This window comes from Musa acuminata, chromosome BXJ2-1, assembly GCF_036884655.1.
Source record: "Musa acuminata AAA Group cultivar baxijiao chromosome BXJ2-1, Cavendish_Baxijiao_AAA, whole genome shotgun sequence".
Classification (NCBI taxonomy): Eukaryota; Viridiplantae; Streptophyta; class Magnoliopsida; order Zingiberales; family Musaceae; genus Musa; species Musa acuminata.
Genome location: NC_088338.1, coordinates 31,616,728 through 31,636,297, shown reverse-complemented (window position 1 = coordinate 31,636,297; position 19,570 = coordinate 31,616,728). Strand labels below are relative to the sequence as shown.

Below are 19,570 nucleotides of genomic sequence, written 5' to 3'. Positions count from 1 at the left end.
CGCCTAATTGAAGGAAGGCCTCTAGTTGACGTCGGTGACCTCGTCGGTGGAGGAAGCCAAAAGTGGAGTAGGTCAAGACTGACCGAACCACTCTAAATCTCTGGTTTGCGTTTATTTTGAGCACTTTATCATTACTGCAAACCTCCTTCATAACTACTGCATTCTGCGCTTTTACGAACAAGTTCTAAGTGCTGTTCTTTCCGAATCTGCATTCAGACGTAAATCGGTGTTTTCGTACATTACAGTTTACGTTTACATTTTGATTCTGCAAAACTGTCTTCTACGCCTTCACGAACAAGTTTTTAAGTGCTGATCTGTCCGAATCTGCTTTCAGACGTAAACCAGCGTTTTCGTACGATATTTACATTGCAGTTTACGTTTACGCCTTGATTCTGCAAAACTGTCTTCTGCGCTTTTACGAACGAGTTTCTAAAGTTCAGATCCCTTTGAAACTGCGTCTAGACGTAAAAATTACGTTTAGACGTAAACTGTGTAAAGACATTTTAGACGTAAACTGAGTTTAGACGTAAATCTGCGTTTAGACGTAAAACTGCGTTCAGACGTAAATCTGAGTTTAGACGTAAATCTGCGTTTAGACGTAAAATTGCGTTTAGACGTAAATCTGTGTTTAGACGTAAAACTGCGTTTAGACGTAAATCTGCGTTTAGACGTAAATCTGCGTTTAGACGGAAAACTGCGTTTAGACGTAAATCTGAGTTTAGACGTAAATCTGCGTTTAGACGCAAACTGCGCTTAGACGCAAAACTGCGCTTAGACGCAAACTGTGTTTAGACGCAAACTGCGCTTAGACGCAATCTGCGCTTAGACGCAAACTGCACTTAGATACAAACTGAGAATTAGCTTTTGCATCATAATAGTGTTTATTGAACGAACGCAGCTTTTGGTTTTAATCGCTGTAAGATTTCCGCTGCACTAATTCACCCCCCCCTCTTAGTGCTCTCGATCCTAACAATTGGTATCAGAGCGAGGTTAACTCTCTAACGGATTAAAACCCAAAGAGAAATGGCATACGCCGGAAACCAAGAAGGGCATTCTATTACGCGTCCACCCATGTTCAGTGGGACGGACTACACCTACTGGAAGACCCGAATGAGGATCTTTCTTATTTCTATGGATTTTGAACTGTGGAATCTTGTCAAAAACGGATTTTCGAAGTCTTCTCTTCCAATGATCGATTGGAATGATTTGGAGAAGAAGGCTTTCGCTCTTAATGCAAAGGCTATGAATGCCTTATTTTGTGCACTTGATAAAAACGAGTTTAACCGTGTTTCAACTTGTGAAACTGCATTTGATATTTGGCACACACTCGAAGTGACCCACGAGGGCACAAGTAGAGTAAAAGAGTCAAAAATCAATTTGTTGTTACATTCTTTTGAACTTTTCCGCATGAAACCGAGTGAAACCATTGGCGACATGTTTACCCGTTTCACGGATGTCGTCAACGGTCTAAAAGGACTCGGAAAGAGCTTTTCGGATTTTGAGCTTGTTAACAAAATACTAAGATCCCTTCCTAAGAGTTGGGATCCTAAAGTCACTGCTATTCAAGAGGCAAAAGATTTACGAAATTTCCCTCTTGAAGAACTAATCGGGTCATTAATGACCTACGAAATGACTTGTAAAGCTCATGAAGAGCAAGAAGACATCCTTCCAAAGAACAGGAAGGATATGGCACTCAAAACTTCTGAATGCCACTTGAGAGAAAACTCAAGTGACGAGGACTGTGATGATGACTTGGCACTTCTAACAAGAAAGTTTAAAAAGTTCTTTAAAAGAAACAAGTTTAAGAATGATGCAAAAAATAAACTTGAACCCAAGAAGGACCAAGTAATCTGCTATGAATGCAAAAAGCCGGGACACTACAAGAGTGATTGTCCCCAAGTCAAGAAGAGAACATCAAAGAAAAAAGCGCTTCAAGCAACATGGGATGACTCAAGCGCATCCGAAGAAGAAGAGTCCAACACCGAGCAAGTTGCTCATTACGCCTTAATGGCCATCGAAGATGAGGTAACAAATTCAATAGATACAGATTTATCTTTCGATGAATTATTAAATGCTTTCCATAAATTGTTTGATGAGTATAAGATTATCAGTAGTAAATACAAATTGCTAAAAAAGGAGCATGATAGTCTTATTTGTAATTTCGATAAGTTAAATGCTGAACATCATGATAGTTTAAGCCCATGCCATAATCTAGAAACTCTCCAAAAAGAAAACTTGCTACTTAAGGACACCTTGAAGAAATTCGAGGTTGGTAGCAAGTCATTGAACATGATCCTTATAAACAAGGGTCACGTTCCCAAAAGGAGTGGAATTGGATTTGTGAGAAGTCCTCACCAAAATCCAACCACCTTCATAAAAGGCTCCATCTTACATGTTCAACACCAAACCAAGTGCAACTTCTGTTGCAAATCTGGACACAAGACACATTGTTGTCCATTCAAGAAAATAAGTCCAAACAAATTGATTTGGGTTCCTAAAGGAACCATGACAAATTCTATGCAACATGATAAGAAATGTAGATCTATTTATGAGGCACCCAAAAGGAAATGGGTTCCTAAAGATCATCCCTTCCTATAAAAACATTAAAATTTTAGGCCGGAGCAAGAAATAATATTCTGCTCCTTGACTCTTGATGGTCATAAACCAAGAATCAAAAAGGAACTCGCAACGCTTAAGTAACAAGTGGAAGTTATGAAATCACAAATACGATTTGGATACAACCTTATTAGAAACATATGATATCCAAATTCACATATCCCCTTGATCTTCAAAACCCGTTAACACTATCATCTACGAATTAATTCTTGTATCATGAAGAAACTAAATTTGTCATGATCTTAAAAGGGATACCAAACAAACTATCAACATACGTATGACATATGCACGTTAAAAGATCTATCTTGATCGTACAAGAGCTTCTTCCTTAAATAAAAACTCATACGAAATCACGTAACAAAATTGCTCTGAAACTCTCCTCAAGGCAAAGGCTCCCTGATCAAATCATATTAGGTGCTCACTGGCTGCAGGCGGTGGCACCTCTCCAGCTGGCGGTGGCACCTCCAGCTACCACGGGTTGCCAGAGGTTGCACCTCTCCAGCCAGAGGTGCAACCGCCCGCAACTCTGCCTTTTTAAACCCACACTAGGGCCGGCGGTGAAACCGACCCCAACTCACTCCCATTTCCTCCTCTACTCTTCCAAGTCTCCTCCATTCTCATTTCACTCCTCTAAGCCATCCAAATATCTTCCATTTCGGAGCAAAACATCAAGAATCCTTCCTTCTCTTGAAGATTTCACAAAGGTACTCTCTAAGAAGCCCTTAAATTCTGTTTTGCTCTTCATTTACTCTTGTTCATCATCATCCCTCTGAACAGCAGTAGTTATGGGATCTAGAAGATCCTCAAGGGACAAGGGAAAGAGGAGATTAATATAAGAGTTTGATTTCACTCTTTTCGATTCAAAATCCCATGCTGAAAAATTTCCCTCTTTCGAACTTAGATGTATCAGTAAGGGAAAATACGTAGATCTAAATGAACTAAGAGACTTAGAGACTATCCAATGGTTTGCAAACCTAGATCTACTTCCAATCTTGCAGATTAACGAACCCATCTATCCTAGGCTAGTTAGATTATTCTACAATAACATACAAATAGATGATGAAGAAAGGATGTCCACTTATCTTTTAGGACAACACATCACAATCACTGATAGGTTCATTTGTGATATAATAGGCATTCCCATAAAAAGCATAGGACTTTACTTTAGAGGATCATGGGATGATGAAAGTATTGGAACATCCTATGTTGAAGCCTTAGGAACAATCTTTGACAATCCTAACATAGCATTAGTTCCTAAAAGTTGTGAACATCTATTGCCTTTGAACACTAAGATACTTCATTATATCATGACTAGTATAATTCTTCCTAAACAATACCATCATGATGAAATAAGTCAATTAGAATTAGGAACTATGTACTCAATCATGAAGGGACATGACATCTGTCTTGGCTATCTTATTCAACAAAATATGTTAGAATTATCTAAGAAAGATATGATGCTCCCATATGGTGGTATAATCACAAGAATAATGAAAGCTTACGACATTCTAATACCACCAGAAGAAGAAGTAATGAAAGTAGATCGATTCAGCATAATAAACAAAAATCTACTTCACCGACTAAGATGTTACTATAGAAACGGTAACTGGGTTAGAATCCCTAGAAGGACTGATCACCCTCAACCTGAACCAGAACCGGAAACACCAGTATTTAGGGGTACCCAATCTCCTCCGACCCTTCCCTTTGAGGAAACACATCCAGTTGAGCAAACTCATACATCCATCGAAGAAATTGGGATTCAAATGGATCGATTCGAACAGAGACAAGAACGGATTGAACAACGACAAGATCAAATCCTATCTGAGCTGCAGCAAATTCATAGTCAATTTGACTCCTTGTTTAGGCACTTTAATTTTCCACCTCATCAATGAACTTGTTGAACACCTGTTGTTGTTGTAAACTTCTTACTCACTTCTGATGTGCTGGCTGTGAACATCTATCGTGGTAAACATATATCTTGCACATTGTGGTAAAAGTTATCTCAGATTTTTATGGTATCATTACTGTTTGGTATGTGATGTGTCCAAATTAAGAATGTTGTGCTTTGAAACTAAAAGTTTTGAAAACCTTGTGCTTTGATTCAGAATTAGGAATGTTGATGTGTCCGAATAGATAAATTTGTTAAAATTATTTTTCGGACTATGTTGAATGATCAAACCACTTGATTGCCATGTTTCTATGATTATATGTGAAAATCTGCAACAAAATCTTATCCGAATGTATCTTATTTTTTGAATGCTATACACCAAATTTTCTCGTACACTTTCATGAAAAATAAGTTTCTGAAATAGATTTGATGAAGAGATTCATGTGTATGTATTCCATCCTGCAAAATCTTTACATAGACAATGGATTATAACAAAAAGGGGAAGAAGTATTTAAAGCAATCTATGTAAAATTCCTCTATAAGCTTGCTATTATTATTTTCCTGGTATCATAATTACTATGCTTTTTGTTGATGACAAAGGGGGAGATATATGAATAGATATATGAATTGATAAACACTACCATGATTAGAAATACTATGAGTGATGCTATAAACACACTGCTATGATTATGCCATCCTTGCATCACCAAGAGATATATGAACATGTGCTAAAGTTTGCATTATGCCTTAAGTTGATATCTTATCATGTGAAGAACTATGAGTGATGCTATAAACACACTGCTATGATTATGCCATCCTTGTATCACCAAGAGATATATGAACATGTGCTAAAGTTTGCATTATGCCTTAAGTTGATATCTTATCATGTGAAGAAAATGCAAAACTTGCTAGGATATTTCAAATGTGTGCATCATGTAATAGTGCTTCACAGCTTTATATGATAATGTTCAAACTACATGATGAATAGTTACAAACACAATCATACAAACTTGATGATGTATGTCAAGCCTTGACATCATCCTTGAAGAGATACATCATGATGAGTATCATGATGGGAGTATTGATAAGTTTAACTGATCTAACTTATCAATACGTCACTTGAATTCTTAGGTCTTGAATTCAAGGTTGACTTATCTCAACTATGGCATATAGACAGGGGGAGTTAAGGATAACTCCATTATCAATTGATTGTCATCATCAAAAAGGGGGAGATTGTTGAATCTCGGATTTTGATGATGAAGTCAATCGTCATTTGTTGTCTAATCTATGTGTTGAGATAAGTGTGCAGGATTAACTACGATGAAAGTTAGACAAGCAGCAGGAGTTGCGCCGGAGTCAAGTTCATGATCACGTTGGGAGTTCGAGAGTTCGACGGAAGTTCGGACGGTCGTCGGAGGTTCTGCGAGAACAGATCCGAGAAGTCCAGAAGCTTGCCAAGCGAAGCTCGTCGGAACTTGCCAAGTGGATCGTCGCAAAGTCCAGGAGTTTGCCGGAAGTCCGCAGGAGCATCACCGAGGGTTCATCGGATGATCGACGGAAGTTCGCCGGAAACTCGCCGGAAGAAGCGATTGACGCACCGAAGCAAAGCTGCAGAAATTGTCTTAGATCTAATCGTAGTTAGCACGTTGATTAAGTTGGAAAATGGGAGGTGATCCCATTAGCTTAATCTTGGGGTAATTGGGCCCCTGAAAGACTGAAATTGGGCCGAATGGAGCTAACCATTCGGACCCTGATTGCACCAGGAGGTGCAACCGCCTAGGCCAGGAGGTGGCACCGCCTGGGCTAAGCCTCCCAGCGAGACTGGGCAGTGCAACCTCCCCAGCCGGGAGGTGGCACCGCCTGAGCTCAGTCTTCGAGCAAGACTGGGCGGTGCAACCTCCCTGACAGAGAGGTGGCACCGCCTGAGCTCAGTCTTCGAGCAAGATTGGGCGGTGCAACCTCCCTGACAGAGAGGTGGCACCGCCTGAGCTCAGTCTTCGAGCAAGACTGGGCGGTGCAACCTCCCTGACAGAGAGGTGGCACCGCCTGAGCTCGGTCTTCGAGCTCTACCAGGCGGTGCAACCTCTCCAGTCAAGAGGTGCAACCGCCTGATCCCGGAATTCCGGGATTTGATCGTTTTGAGCTCCAAATTTAAACTGGGTTGGGGCCTATAAATACCCCACCCATTCAGCACTGAAAAGATACAGACCTATACCGAAACCTTGATCTTTTCTGTGATTCTAAGAGCTCAAAAGTGTTGTAAAGCCTTTAAGTCTCCTCCTTCTGTTCTTCAAGTTTTGAGTTGTAAAGTGAGGAGAGAAAGGTTTGTAAAGGTTGTCTCCTGAGCCTGCCAAAAGGAGAGAAACTGTAAAAAGGGCAGTTGGCCTTCGCCTAATTGAAGGAAGGCCTCTAGTTGACGTCGGTGACCTCGTCGGTGGAGGAAGCCAAAAGTGGAGTAGGTCAAGACTGACCGAACCACTCTAAATCTCTGGTTTGCGTTTATTTTGAGCACTTTATCATTACTACAAACCTCCTTCATAACTACTGCATTCTGCGCTTTTACGAACAAGTTCTAAGTGCTGTTCTTTCCGAATCTGCATTCAGACGTAAATCGGTGTTTTCGTACATTACAGTTTACGTTTACGTTTTGATTCTGCAAAACTGTCTTCTACACCTTCACGAACAAGTTTTTAAGTGCTGATCTGTCCGAATCTGCTTTCAGACGTAAACCAGCGTTTTCGTACGATATTTACATTGCAGTTTACGTTTACGCCTTGATTCTGCAAAACTGTCTTCTGCGCTTTTACGAACGAGTTTCTAAAGTTCAGATCCCTTTGAAACTGCATCTAGACGTAAAAATTATGTTTAGACGTAAACTGTGTAAAGACGTTTTAGACGTAAACTGAGTTTAGACGTAAATTTGCGTTTAGACGTAAAACTGCGTTCAGACGTAAATCTGAGTTTAGACATAAATCTGCGTTTAGACGTAAAACTGCGTTTAGACGTAAATCTACGTTTAGACGTAAAACTGCGTTTAGACGTAAATCTGCGTTTAGACGTAAATCTGCGTTTAGACGTAAAACTGCGTTTAGACGTAAATCTGAGTTTAGACGTAAATCTGCGTTTAGACGCAAACTGCGCTTAGACGCAAAACTGCGCTTAGACGCAAACTGTGTTTAGACGCAAACTGCGCTTAGACGCAATCTGCGCTTAGACGCAAACTGCACTTAGATACAAACTGAGAATTAGCTTTTGCATCATAATAGTTTTTATTGAACGAACGCAGCTTTTGGTTTTAATCGCTATAAGATTTCCGCTGCACTAATTCACCCCCCCCCCTCTTAGTGCTCTCGATCCTAACAAAAACCTTCTTCTCCGATTCATCCCATTTGCTCATCGGAAGAGAAGATTTTTTAAATCTATTTTCGACAATAGTCCAAAGCTCGAAATCCATGGAAATGTGGAAGATCCTCATACGAGTCTTCCAATACGTATAATCCGACCCATTAAATATAGGTGGATGTGTAATAGAATGACCCTCATGCATGCCGGAGTAAGCTATCTCTCTTAGGTATTAAACCAAATATGAGAGTGAGCCTAGCTCTAATACCAATTATTAGGATCGGAATGACACTAAGAGGGAGGGATGAATTAGTGCAATGGATTATAACTTGTAAGTTTAAAAACAAATTCGTAAATACGAGGAGATTTCGTTTCAATAGTAACTTGAGTAGATGAAAACCGAAAGTTAGCAGTAGTATAAATAACAATTTCAAGAAAGTAAGAACTCACATATTCAAGAAACACACCAATTTAAAGTGGCTCGGTCAAAATGACCTACATCCACTTGCGAAGCCTTCTTCGAAGAGGCTCCCAACTTTCACTAGCAAATCACTTTGAAGGGGAAGGACAAATACCCCTCTTACAACCTTTTACAGTGGTTCACACTCTTACAAATTTTCAATGAGAAAGAAGGAGGCGAACACTCAAGCAATTGAAAACAAGACTTGCTAAAGACTTTGCTAAGGCTTTTTTTCTCAATCTATTGCTTCTTAAAAGTTGTATTCTCTGCTGAGAATTGAGGGGTATTTATAGACCCTAAGAGGATTCAAATTTGGGCTCCAAATTTTGAATTCTCTTGGGTTCCCGATGCTGGCGGTGCCACCGCCTATCGGTGGCGGTGCCACCGCTTATTAGTGTCTAACATAGATAGTGTACTAGTGGTGCCACCGCCCAGTCCGGCGGTACCATCCCCGAACCTCTCGGGTGCTGGGCGGTGCCACCGCCCAGTCCTACGATACCACCATCCGATCCTCGGGTTCTGGGCGGTGCCATCGCCTAGTTCGACAGTTCAACCGCCCAGTCTTATGGGTCACTAGATGGGCTTCAAATCTGGCATAAACTAGGTAATATCGGGCCTAGTTGGCCCCTAAGCAGGATATAGGATTATCCCTTAATCCTAACCCTAATTACATGCAAACTACATACTGAAAACATAGTCCTAAGCAAGTTTGCAACCGGCAAATGTCGAGTCTCCTTCCGGCGATCTTCCGGCAGACTTTCGATACACCCTCGGATTTCTTCCAGCAGACTCCCAGTAGGCTCCCGATCTTGTGGCGAGTTCAGCGAGTAGCCGAGCCTTCTTGGTGATCTCCGCAAACCTCCGACGATTTCTTTGGCGGACTTTCGAAAACTCCGATAAGTCCCCGATTTCTTCTCGGTTGGTTCCAGCAGCATCTTCGATGAATCTTTGGACTCTCGAACACCCATCGAACTTGACTCTGGTATCTTTGCTTTATGTTTTTAGGCTATCATAGTTAATCCTGCATACTTAACTCAATAATATGGATTAGATCAATTAATCCATCAATTGATTTCATCATCAAAATCTAAGATTCAACAATATTTTCTCCAATTATGAAAATATCCTCTATCTGAGTTGTTCTTGGTTTAGTTGCCCACTTGAATTTAGAAGTTGAGCAACTTGATGTGAAAACAGTATTTTTTCATGGTGACTTAGAAAAAGAAATTTACATGGAGCAACCAGAAGGTTTCAAAGTCAAGGGAAAAGAAAATATGGTGTGTAAGCTTAGGAAAAGCTTATATGGACTCAAACAGGCACCTAGACAGTGGTACAAGAAGTTTGATTCCTTTATGATGAGCCAAGGTATGATAGAACCACATCTGATCATTGTGTGTTTGTGAAGAAATTTTCAGATAATGATTTCATTATTCTCTTGCTATATGTTGATGATATGCTGATTGTTGGCCATGATGCTGGAAAAATTAAAAAGCTTAAAACAAAGCTAAGTAAGTCTTTTGCCATGAAAGACTTGGGATCGGCGAAACAAATACTTGGCATGAAGATTCTTCATGATAGGAAGAAAAGGAAGATTTGGCTATCTTAGGAGACTTACATTGAAAAGGTTTTTGAAAGATTCAATATGAGTAAAGCCAAAGTAGTTTGTTCTCCACTTGCAGGTCATTTCAAGCTTAGTTCGAAACAATATCTTACAAGTGAGAAAGAAAAAGAAGAAATGTCCAGAGTGCCATACTCATCTGCAGTAGGCAGTTTGATATATGCTATGGTTTGTACTAGGCCAGATATAGCTCATGCAGTTGGAGTTGTCAACCGATTTCTCTTTAATCCTGGAAAGGAACATTGGGCAGTAGTGAAATGGATATTAAGATATCTAAGAGGTACACTTTCATATTGTGTTTATGTTTTGGCAATGATGAACCTGTGTTAGAAGGTTACACAGATGCAGACATGGTAGATGATACTAATTCCAAGAAGTCCACTTCGGGGTTCTTGATGACATTTGTAGGGGGAGCAGTCTCTTGGCAATTAAAGTTATAGAATTGTGTTGCTCTATCAACCACAGAAGAAGAATACATAGCAATTACTGAAGCCTACAAGAAAGCTTTATGGATGAAAAAGTTTCTACAGGAATTGTGCTTTTGAAACAGGAAGGATATACTATTTACTGTGACAGTCAAAGCACCATTCACCTCTCCAAGAATTCAACATATCATTCTAGATCCAAGCATATTGATGTGAGATATCATTGGATTCGTGATGTGCTTGAGATGAAAGAATTACAGTTGGAAAAAGTACATACTAATGAGAATGATTCAGATATGTTGACAAAGTCTTTGCCTAAGGAGAAGCTTGAAGCATGTAGGTAAAGAACGGGCTTGATACAACCCACTATGTGAGTTGGAGGGGGAGAATTGTTGGGTCCAACCCATATGTGGGCTTGGACAATTGGGCCTATTGAGTCCAAATCAACAATTAAAAGAGAAAGATGTGAGATAGGACAAAAAAAGAGAGAGGAAAGTGATTTATGCGTGCAGTGAATAGCGGTAACGCACGACGAGAGGAAAGAGAGAGAAAAGACAAAGAGAGAAAGATTAGGATTTTGAGTTTTCTGCTTGACGATCAGTGGCCAAACGTTGTCAGTTTTAGCCTAAATTTTATGTGAAGAATCCTTGCAGCAAACTCTACAATCCTAACGGTGTTGATCTACAGTTTACTCTCTCTAAGGTACTTTTCTGCTATACCCACTTTGTGAGACCTAGAATTCTCTTACGAGGAGATCTATCCTATTTGATGATGATATACTATTTTTGAACAAAGATCTATGTTTTTGATGTTATTGTGATCTTCTAGTTATTCTAGAGAAGATTTACTGTAAACTTGTTATCATTACTATTGATAATGAAAGTTTGAGATGGACTACAGTCCCGTAGTTTTTCCCATATTAGATTTTTCATGTTAAAAGATTTGGTCTCACTGTGTGATTGATTTATTGTTCTATTATTTATGCTAGCTGATATTAGTATTTTGATATCAAATTAGTATTTTGATGAGGAATCTATTTTGATACACAGAGGAAAAAGAATTATTCCATTTTAACATGTTTTTCCCGACACCTATCCAATTCTAAAAATCGTAGAAGTATTTATATAACTTAAACATGACAAGAAATTTAGTTCAAAGTTTCATTTTCTATAACATCAACAAGGACCTGCAAAACATCACAGGGTAAGAAAAAGCATCTAGAAGTGCTAAAGCAACACATCTCAAAAGTAACATGAAGTCAAGAAGATAATAATGGTCTGAGCTATGCAATGGAACGGTTGGACATAATGTATTCGTCTTGGAATATGTAATAACAAGAGGTGTTAAGACAGAAAGCGAACAAGTTGAGCTCAGATTAGACTTACGTAAAACAAGTGGTATGCCAGTCATCCTGCTTTTGTATTGTAGTGAATAAGTCGACAACCTTCACATTCATCTCCTTGCACAGTTTTACACAAGCTTCAGAACATATCCGGCATCTTTCATTTGTCCGAGCTAACTCACTCACAAAAGGACTGAAATTGAGAATAAAGTGGTTAATGGCTTCAATATATCAATAAATAACTTGAAATGGCTGGGCATGGATAGTTCATAATGGCTAACCGAAACAAGTACCTTAGTAACTGGCTAGAGAATTACTCATTGAGAGGTGGAGAAGTAAGGAAAATAATACGAGTCTTTTCTGATAAGCTCTGGACACAATCGTTGAGTCAGCACCTCTAATAGCATGTTCAAGCAGTTTCATCTATCCCTTGTAAATGGTTACCCTTAGATGAGTTGCTATCTTTCTCATATTCTCAGATATATTTATTCTGGAAGAGGCACACGAGGACCTCGGCCAGATGCATGAGGGCCCATAGAGTCATTGCCACCAAAATAAACTACCACTAAAGAAGGTTGAACAGCTGCATCCTAATACACGGTAATGTAAACTCTGTTGGAGCCAACACAAATCTGAGTACTTGGTTGCATGATGCTAGAACTACTGAGCATGTATTGTGTGTCTATCTCAAAGATCAGCATAGTATCAACTGTTTGTGCAGATTGATGGAAACTAAATATTTAATCATGTAGAAATTTTCTGCTTTCTCATTTTTGCGTTGGTTACAGTGAAAAATCAGCTAGATATGTTTGAAAAATTAAGCATATGCAGAACATTGCAAGGTTGCTTGATTCTGGACTGTACAAGAAGAAAATCGAAGAACTTCATTGTATCATATATGCCATATTTTAGTTTAGGTTCACTCGATTGGAGTTCTGTAGATTACAAAATATCTTTATATTTTATTGACTGACTATAATGTTGATCTTCTCATGTCAAGTGTTGGTTTATGAGTTCAAATCAAGGTAAAAGGTATACCAGAACATAAAGGTGTCAATTGGCAATCTCAAGATAACAGGAAGCAATAAAATGGAAACAGAAGTTCTGTGAATCATATATTAACAAAATCTCACTGGAATCTAATTCCTTTTGTTCAACAAACGAGACTAATAAAGTGGTTAACTCCAAGGTGCTGCCATGATTGGACAAGTTAATGGAAGCCTTGGACATTTGATGGAAGATTTTCAGTGAAGGCCTAGTGCACCATGCAGAATCAATGTAAACAACTTTATCCCTGTAAGCAAAGAGGTTATGTTCATTACTCAAACACTTGAAGCCAAGGTAAAACACAAGTTAATCATATGATGTAGAATAGAGTAGAGAAATCGAGGGAGCAAAAGAGCAAGAGAGGAGTGAGATTAGAGAGGAGTAAGAAACTAGAAGAAAGAAAATGCAAGTCTTTTTCACTCAAATCCGAAGTGTTTTATTCATTGATAAGCTTTACTATTTATAGAGATTTAGGAGCCTTGGTATCATCAATGAAGGTAATGATTCCTTTAAGTAATTTCCTAGAGAACTTGTATACCATTTAGAAATCCAAAATTTGACTTCTAGGAGATCTTAATAGCTTTTAAAAACATTATCACAGTATAGAAGTAAAAGTGTGCACTTAATACAAACGTAGACCAAGAGTCTTCAATTTTCCACACAACTCTTGAAGTTTTTAGGCCAACTAATTGATGATTTTTTTTATTTCTTTGCCCAGAATAAACTCTTATGAAATCCTTTATAAAGTGAGATGATTCTCTATCATTCTCTCCATAAGAAAAAGAATTCAACCCCATAGAGTGATCTGCAAAGTATTAGTCCAATAAGTCTAATACAAAATTACGAAGTTCCTCCAAAGTACTTTAAGTGGCATCGAAAGTTGGATGATCATGCCACTTGATATAAAATTGTTGAGTTATGCTAGTAGCAAACGTAACAAGGTAAGAATAAACAATAACCTTAACGTCATCCACATGTTATGAGAGAGTCAATGCTTTGAGAGAATTATCACTTACATGAACACTGTTAGATAGAGAAGAAGGCTCAAAAGTACCATGATATGAAGTTAAATCCTTCACATTAAAAACTAAACTACTATGTAAGTTGAAAGGCAAATCGAGCATATATGCATAGATCCTAGTTTTTGGATAATGGGGAAAGGATCAATTGCTCAGACATTCAACTTTTTAAATAAGTTTTTAGGAAATCTCTCAGGGCAAATACGAACCAAGACATAATCACCAACTTGAAACTTTGACTCCTATGATATATATTAGCAACAAGCTTGTAACTTTCATTACTTAGGGTAATTTTAAGTTGAATCTTAGCATCCAAATCATAGATATGTTGCGGGAAGGAGTTGGCTAGTTTTGAGGCACAATAGTCAAGTGGAAGGGGTGTAAGGTCATTGGGTGTGCAAGGAGTAAAATCAAAGACAACTTCAAATGGGCTTTTTCCACTGGAGAGGTTGATTGAGTTATGTATGCGGGTAAGATTAAGTCATGGTTTTCTAGTTTCTCCCCAACTAAACATCCAAGAAGTTTTTCAAGTTATTGTTAACAACCTCAATTTGGCCATCAGTGTAGGGATGAAAGGCTGAAGAGAATTTCAATGTTATGTTAAATAGTTTCTACCAAATTTTCCCAAAGTAGCTAACAAATTTCACATCCCTATCGAACACCATGGTTGAGACTTGAGAGTAAACCATATAACTTAACCACTTCTCCCAAGAACAATTTAGCAATGTGTGAGGTATCATTGATCTTATTACATTGAATAAAGGGGATTATTTTTGAAAATTGGTCAACAATAACCATATTAGAGTCATGGCCATGGGATGTTTTTGTTAGGAACGAGTCGGCACTAAGAATGGGGGAGGGGGGGGGGGGGTGAATTAGTGCAGCGGTAAAAATTACATCAGTTACGAAAATTTTATTTCGTACGATAAAATCGATTTCAGAAACTTGAAAGCATATGCAAGTGTCAGTGTAGTAAAAGCACAATAAGAAGGAGAGGCAGTATACTTATAAAAGTAAATTGTAAGAAGTAAAGGCAAATCAGATTTTTATAGTGGTTCGATCGTCGTGACCTACATCCACTCCACTTATTCCTCTTCCGTCGAGGCCACCGACATCCACTATCGATCTTCCTTTAATAGGCGAAGATCAACCTCCTTCTTACACCCCTTTTCTACTTTTCACAGGTTTAGAAGACAACCTTTACAAGCACTCACTCCTCTCTCAAACTATTCTAACACTTAAACTAGAGGAGGATTCTCACAAGAGATTACAACAGCGTTTTTCCCTTTTTAAATTCTCTGTGCTTATGTAAGTTAACTAGGGATGAGAGGGGTATTTATAGGCTTCAAGGTGATTCAAACTTGGAGCCTAAAGAGGTCTTATCCTAGGTTTCCTGGGTACTAGTGGTACCACCGCTATTCCTGGGCAATACTACCATCGTAGGATCTGACTCTAGGCGGTACCACTGCCAAACAAGGGAAGTACCACCGTTTGCAGCATTACTGCCGGCAGTACCATCGCCCAGATTATCTCCCAATCTCAACTCTAATTAAGTGCTAACTATGATTCCTAAGACATATTCTAAGCAAGATAAGTCTGATTTCTTCTAGCGAGCTTCCAACGATCTTCCGGCGAACTTCCGACGATCTCTCGACAATGTTTCGACGGACTCCCGGCAAGCTCCTAGACTTCACGACGATCTTCTTAGCGAGTTCTGACGAGCTTCTTTGACAAGCTCCTGGACTTCTCGATTAGTTCTGGTAGAACTTCTGACGAAGGTCCAGACTTCCGACGAACTCTCGAACTCCCAACGAAATCACATTCTTGACTCGGGGACTTCATTTTTTTTATTCCTTGCTATCATAGTTAATCCTACACACATAAAAACATACTTCAATCTAGACAATTATTACTAAACATGAAACATGTTATCTGGCATGTCATTGGTCCATCGATGCTTCGTCCGATTCTTCGACACATCGTCTGATCTTGTGACCTATTGCCCAATCGGCCAGTTGATCTCCGCAACTTTGATATCCTTGGCATAATATCCGTTCTTCTTGGCTCGATGCCTGAATCTATGGCCCGAAGCCTTATGTCCATACATCGCCGATCCTCCGGCCCGACGTCCAATCTTCTGACATGTTTTCCTCCGGCCCAACATGATTCTTCCTGCTTTAATTATCCTCCCTGATAGAAGCATCCTGCGTCACTCAAAACACAGATTAAATCATAAACACTTATCAATTGGTTTTATATTTAAAATACAAGATTCAACAATCTCTCCCTTTTTTATGATGACAACCAATTGATGACAAAATTAACCTTAACTCCCCCTATCAACATGCCATATTGATAGAACCTTGAATTCAAGCTGAATTCAAGTCATTGCAAATTTCATCATGAATATTTGCAACACGTTATCATGCATAACATAATCAAACTTCTCCCACTTTGTCATCAACAAAAAGGAGAAGTGTAACTTTCAAGTGTTTGGATATAATGTCGAATCATCGTATACTAAACATAATCTTCAATTTTATCATCATGCAAGCTAGCAATAATTTTACAACATTTTAAAACATGCAAGCTAGCAATTTTGAGATGTTCAAGAAAGCAACTCTTGCTTCTTGAAATATAAGTTTTGCTAGATGTGCAAGTTAACATTTTTTGCTTCTTGAAATAGGCAAGATAGCACTTCTCGGTGATGTTCAAGATAGCAAGTTCTACATCATGCAAGCTAGTGAATTACTGAACTCATTCTACACCACTGGGACTACGAAATCACTGTCTGACAACAAGGCATCATCAACCATTCAACATTCTATAAGCGGATCAATTAGTGAACTTATTCTCCAAGAGCACCTGTACTATATCCTTAGTGTCCCCACACGAGCAGCTATGAGACCAGCTGCATCCATCATATGAATGGGTATACAGCACACCAGTCTGTCTGGTTACCTCGATGTCCCTCTAGAGTAACCTACGACCGAGATTATTTAGGATCTATGTTTAAAGGCGAATTGGTCTCATTATCGTGATCTCATCATGATCTGATTCTCATTGCATAAATCGAAGGATATCCCAATATATATATATATATATATATATATATATATATATATATATATATATATATATATATATATATATATGCAACAAGTAATATAAAGTGATAAATGCCCAAATATACTAAGCAAAAAGACTACGTGTCAAGTCACACATATCATTACTCATGTGATTGGCTTGTAGGGTACATATAACTAGCACTTTCTTCCCCCTTTATGTCAACAAATTTGACATCAAAAGCCCTCCTTAAAACATCTCTTAGCAGCAAGAAAATGTGCAGCATAGATTTAAAAATTATGATAAAAAATCACAACAATCGCACAAAATAATTTCAACGCGATTGAACACAACGCACGTAGTTTAAAGTCAATATTTTATATAAGCAACCTAGCTCTAATACCACTATTGAGAAATCTAGGGCGACATCACATGTTCAGCAGAAGAATAGAAAATAAAATCCTAAAATTTTTTTAGAAAAATAAAGTTTCATCGTTGTGTGAAGATTTATGCGCAAAAACCCGTAAAATCAAAAAACTATGCGTATAAGAAAGATATGTTATATATGGAGATCATATATCCCTGAAAACCTATAGATCTATGAGAGAGGATGAAAGAGGTCGACTGTCCTCCTCTCTAGCGGTGATCCACATGACAAGGGCTACGAAGATGCTCCTCAAATCGCTGCCCAAATCTCTTTCTCACGCATACCATATAATCAAGAAGTGGTTGCCCCTTCTTGCTGTCCACACACCCCAAATAGGGGCTATAGTAAGAGGAGAGGGAGAGAGGAGAATAGGATGAGGCAACTAAAAAGGACCTGGCCTATGACCCTTTAGTTCCCTCTTATTTATAGAGGCCCTCTATCAACTTACACTAATGGATCAAACTACCCATGCTACTTAGATTAGTGGGTCTCTACCCAATAATGTCTCATTGGCTCTTATTGCTAGTCATAGGTGCCCAGCAAGCCAATCACGTGAGTGATGGCACGTGTGACTTGATACAGAATCTTTTTGCTTATTATATTTTGGCATATATCATTTTATAACTATTACATATATATATATATATATATATATTGTGATGTCCTTGGATTTGTGCAATGGGAATCGGATCGTGATGAGATCACGATAATGAGATCGATTCACCTTTAAACACATATCCTAAATAATACCGGTCATAGGTTACTCGAGAGGGACATCGTGATAACCGGACAGACTGGTGTGCTGTATACCCGTCCATATGATGGATGCAGTTGGTCTCATAGTTGCTCGTGTAGGGACACTAGGGATATAGTACAAGTGCTCATTGGAGAATGAGTTCACTAATTGATCCGTTTACGGAATGCTGGATGGTTGATGATGCCTTATTGTTAGACAGCGATTTCGTAGTCCTAGTGGTGTATCTGGTCCTTAGACTTAAGACACCAAGGATGTCCTGTATGAGTGCTCCACTCTTTGATACCAGACTTATAGGTTTGGTTATCCCAGATCTAGTACAGTTGGTCATTGGGAGTGGTAGTCGACCTTACGAGGGCTATTGAGTGTCGATAGAGGATCATCCACTCTCGGCGTCATGAGAGGAATATCCCATGTGTTCTTGCTCAGACAAATCCCTGGCCAGGGTCATTCGGGTTGAGAGAGAAAGAGTTCTCCGGGAGAATCCGATTAGAGCGAGACTCGAGTAGAAACCGTATGGGTCTGACAACACCATGCTCGATATACGGTCTCTGGGATATTAGATGGATGAGGGACTATAGGTACACGGTAACTGAGGACAGACAGGTCCAATGGATTAGATTCCCCTGTATCGTTTGGGGACTACGGAGTAGTGGCCTAGTACGTCCGTAGTCGATGAGTCAAGTGAATTATTACAGAGATAATAATTCACTGAGTTAGAAGGAGTTCTGACGGGTATGACTCACGGCCAGCTCGATATTGGGCCTAGAGGGTCACACACATATGGTAGGCATTGCGATGAGTAGAGGTTCGGATATGAGATATCCGACGGAGCCCTTGTCTTATTGGATGCAGATCCAATACCCACTAGGGGAGGACCCATTAGGGTTTGACAGGGGACCTCTATAAATAGGAGGGATTCAGAGCCTCATAGGCTAGAGTTTTCTGCTTGCCTTTCCTATTCTCCTCTCCCTCTCCACCTCAGAGCAGGCCTGGAGTTTTGAGGAGCGTCGTCGCAACCCTGCTGTGTGGATCACCGCTAGAGAGGAGGATGCTTGACCTCCTTCACCCTCTCCTAAGGATCTACAAGGAAACAAGAATATACGATCTCCCTAGGTAACACAATCTACTCTATACGCAGTTTTAAGTTTCACGGATTTTCGCACCAATCTTCGCACGACGACGAACATCTCTTTGGGAACCAGGGATTTTGTTTTCTTGTTCTTCCGCTGCGCATATGATGTCGCCTCCAAGATTTCCCAACAGTGGTATCAGAGCCAGGTTGTTCGTGCGAATGATTAGTTTTGAACTGCGTGTGTTGTATTTAGGAAGAATTTTGACGTCAAAACCGTTGACGCAAAAACAAGGAAGGGCAGCAACAGTTGCTGCCCTCGATCTACGTGCGTCCAGCGCAGCCGAAGGCAGGCAGCACAAGGGCTGCGTCTGCAGCAGCCGGTCGGCGGCCTGCTTGCAGCAGGCTTGCGTCCGGCGGGGCTGGCAACCCGCGGGCAGATCGGGCGCCTCTGCCGACGGGGTGAGACGCCGCAGGGTAGCGGCGCTTACCGT

The 19,570-nt window shown here is 39.6% G+C and overlaps 1 pseudogene; it reads right to left on the bottom strand.

Annotated features, from left to right (window-relative positions):
• The window catches only part of LOC103973806 (GDSL esterase/lipase WDL1-like), a 53,449-nt pseudogene that overhangs the window by 20,448 nt on the left and 13,431 nt on the right, over positions 1-19,570 (bottom strand).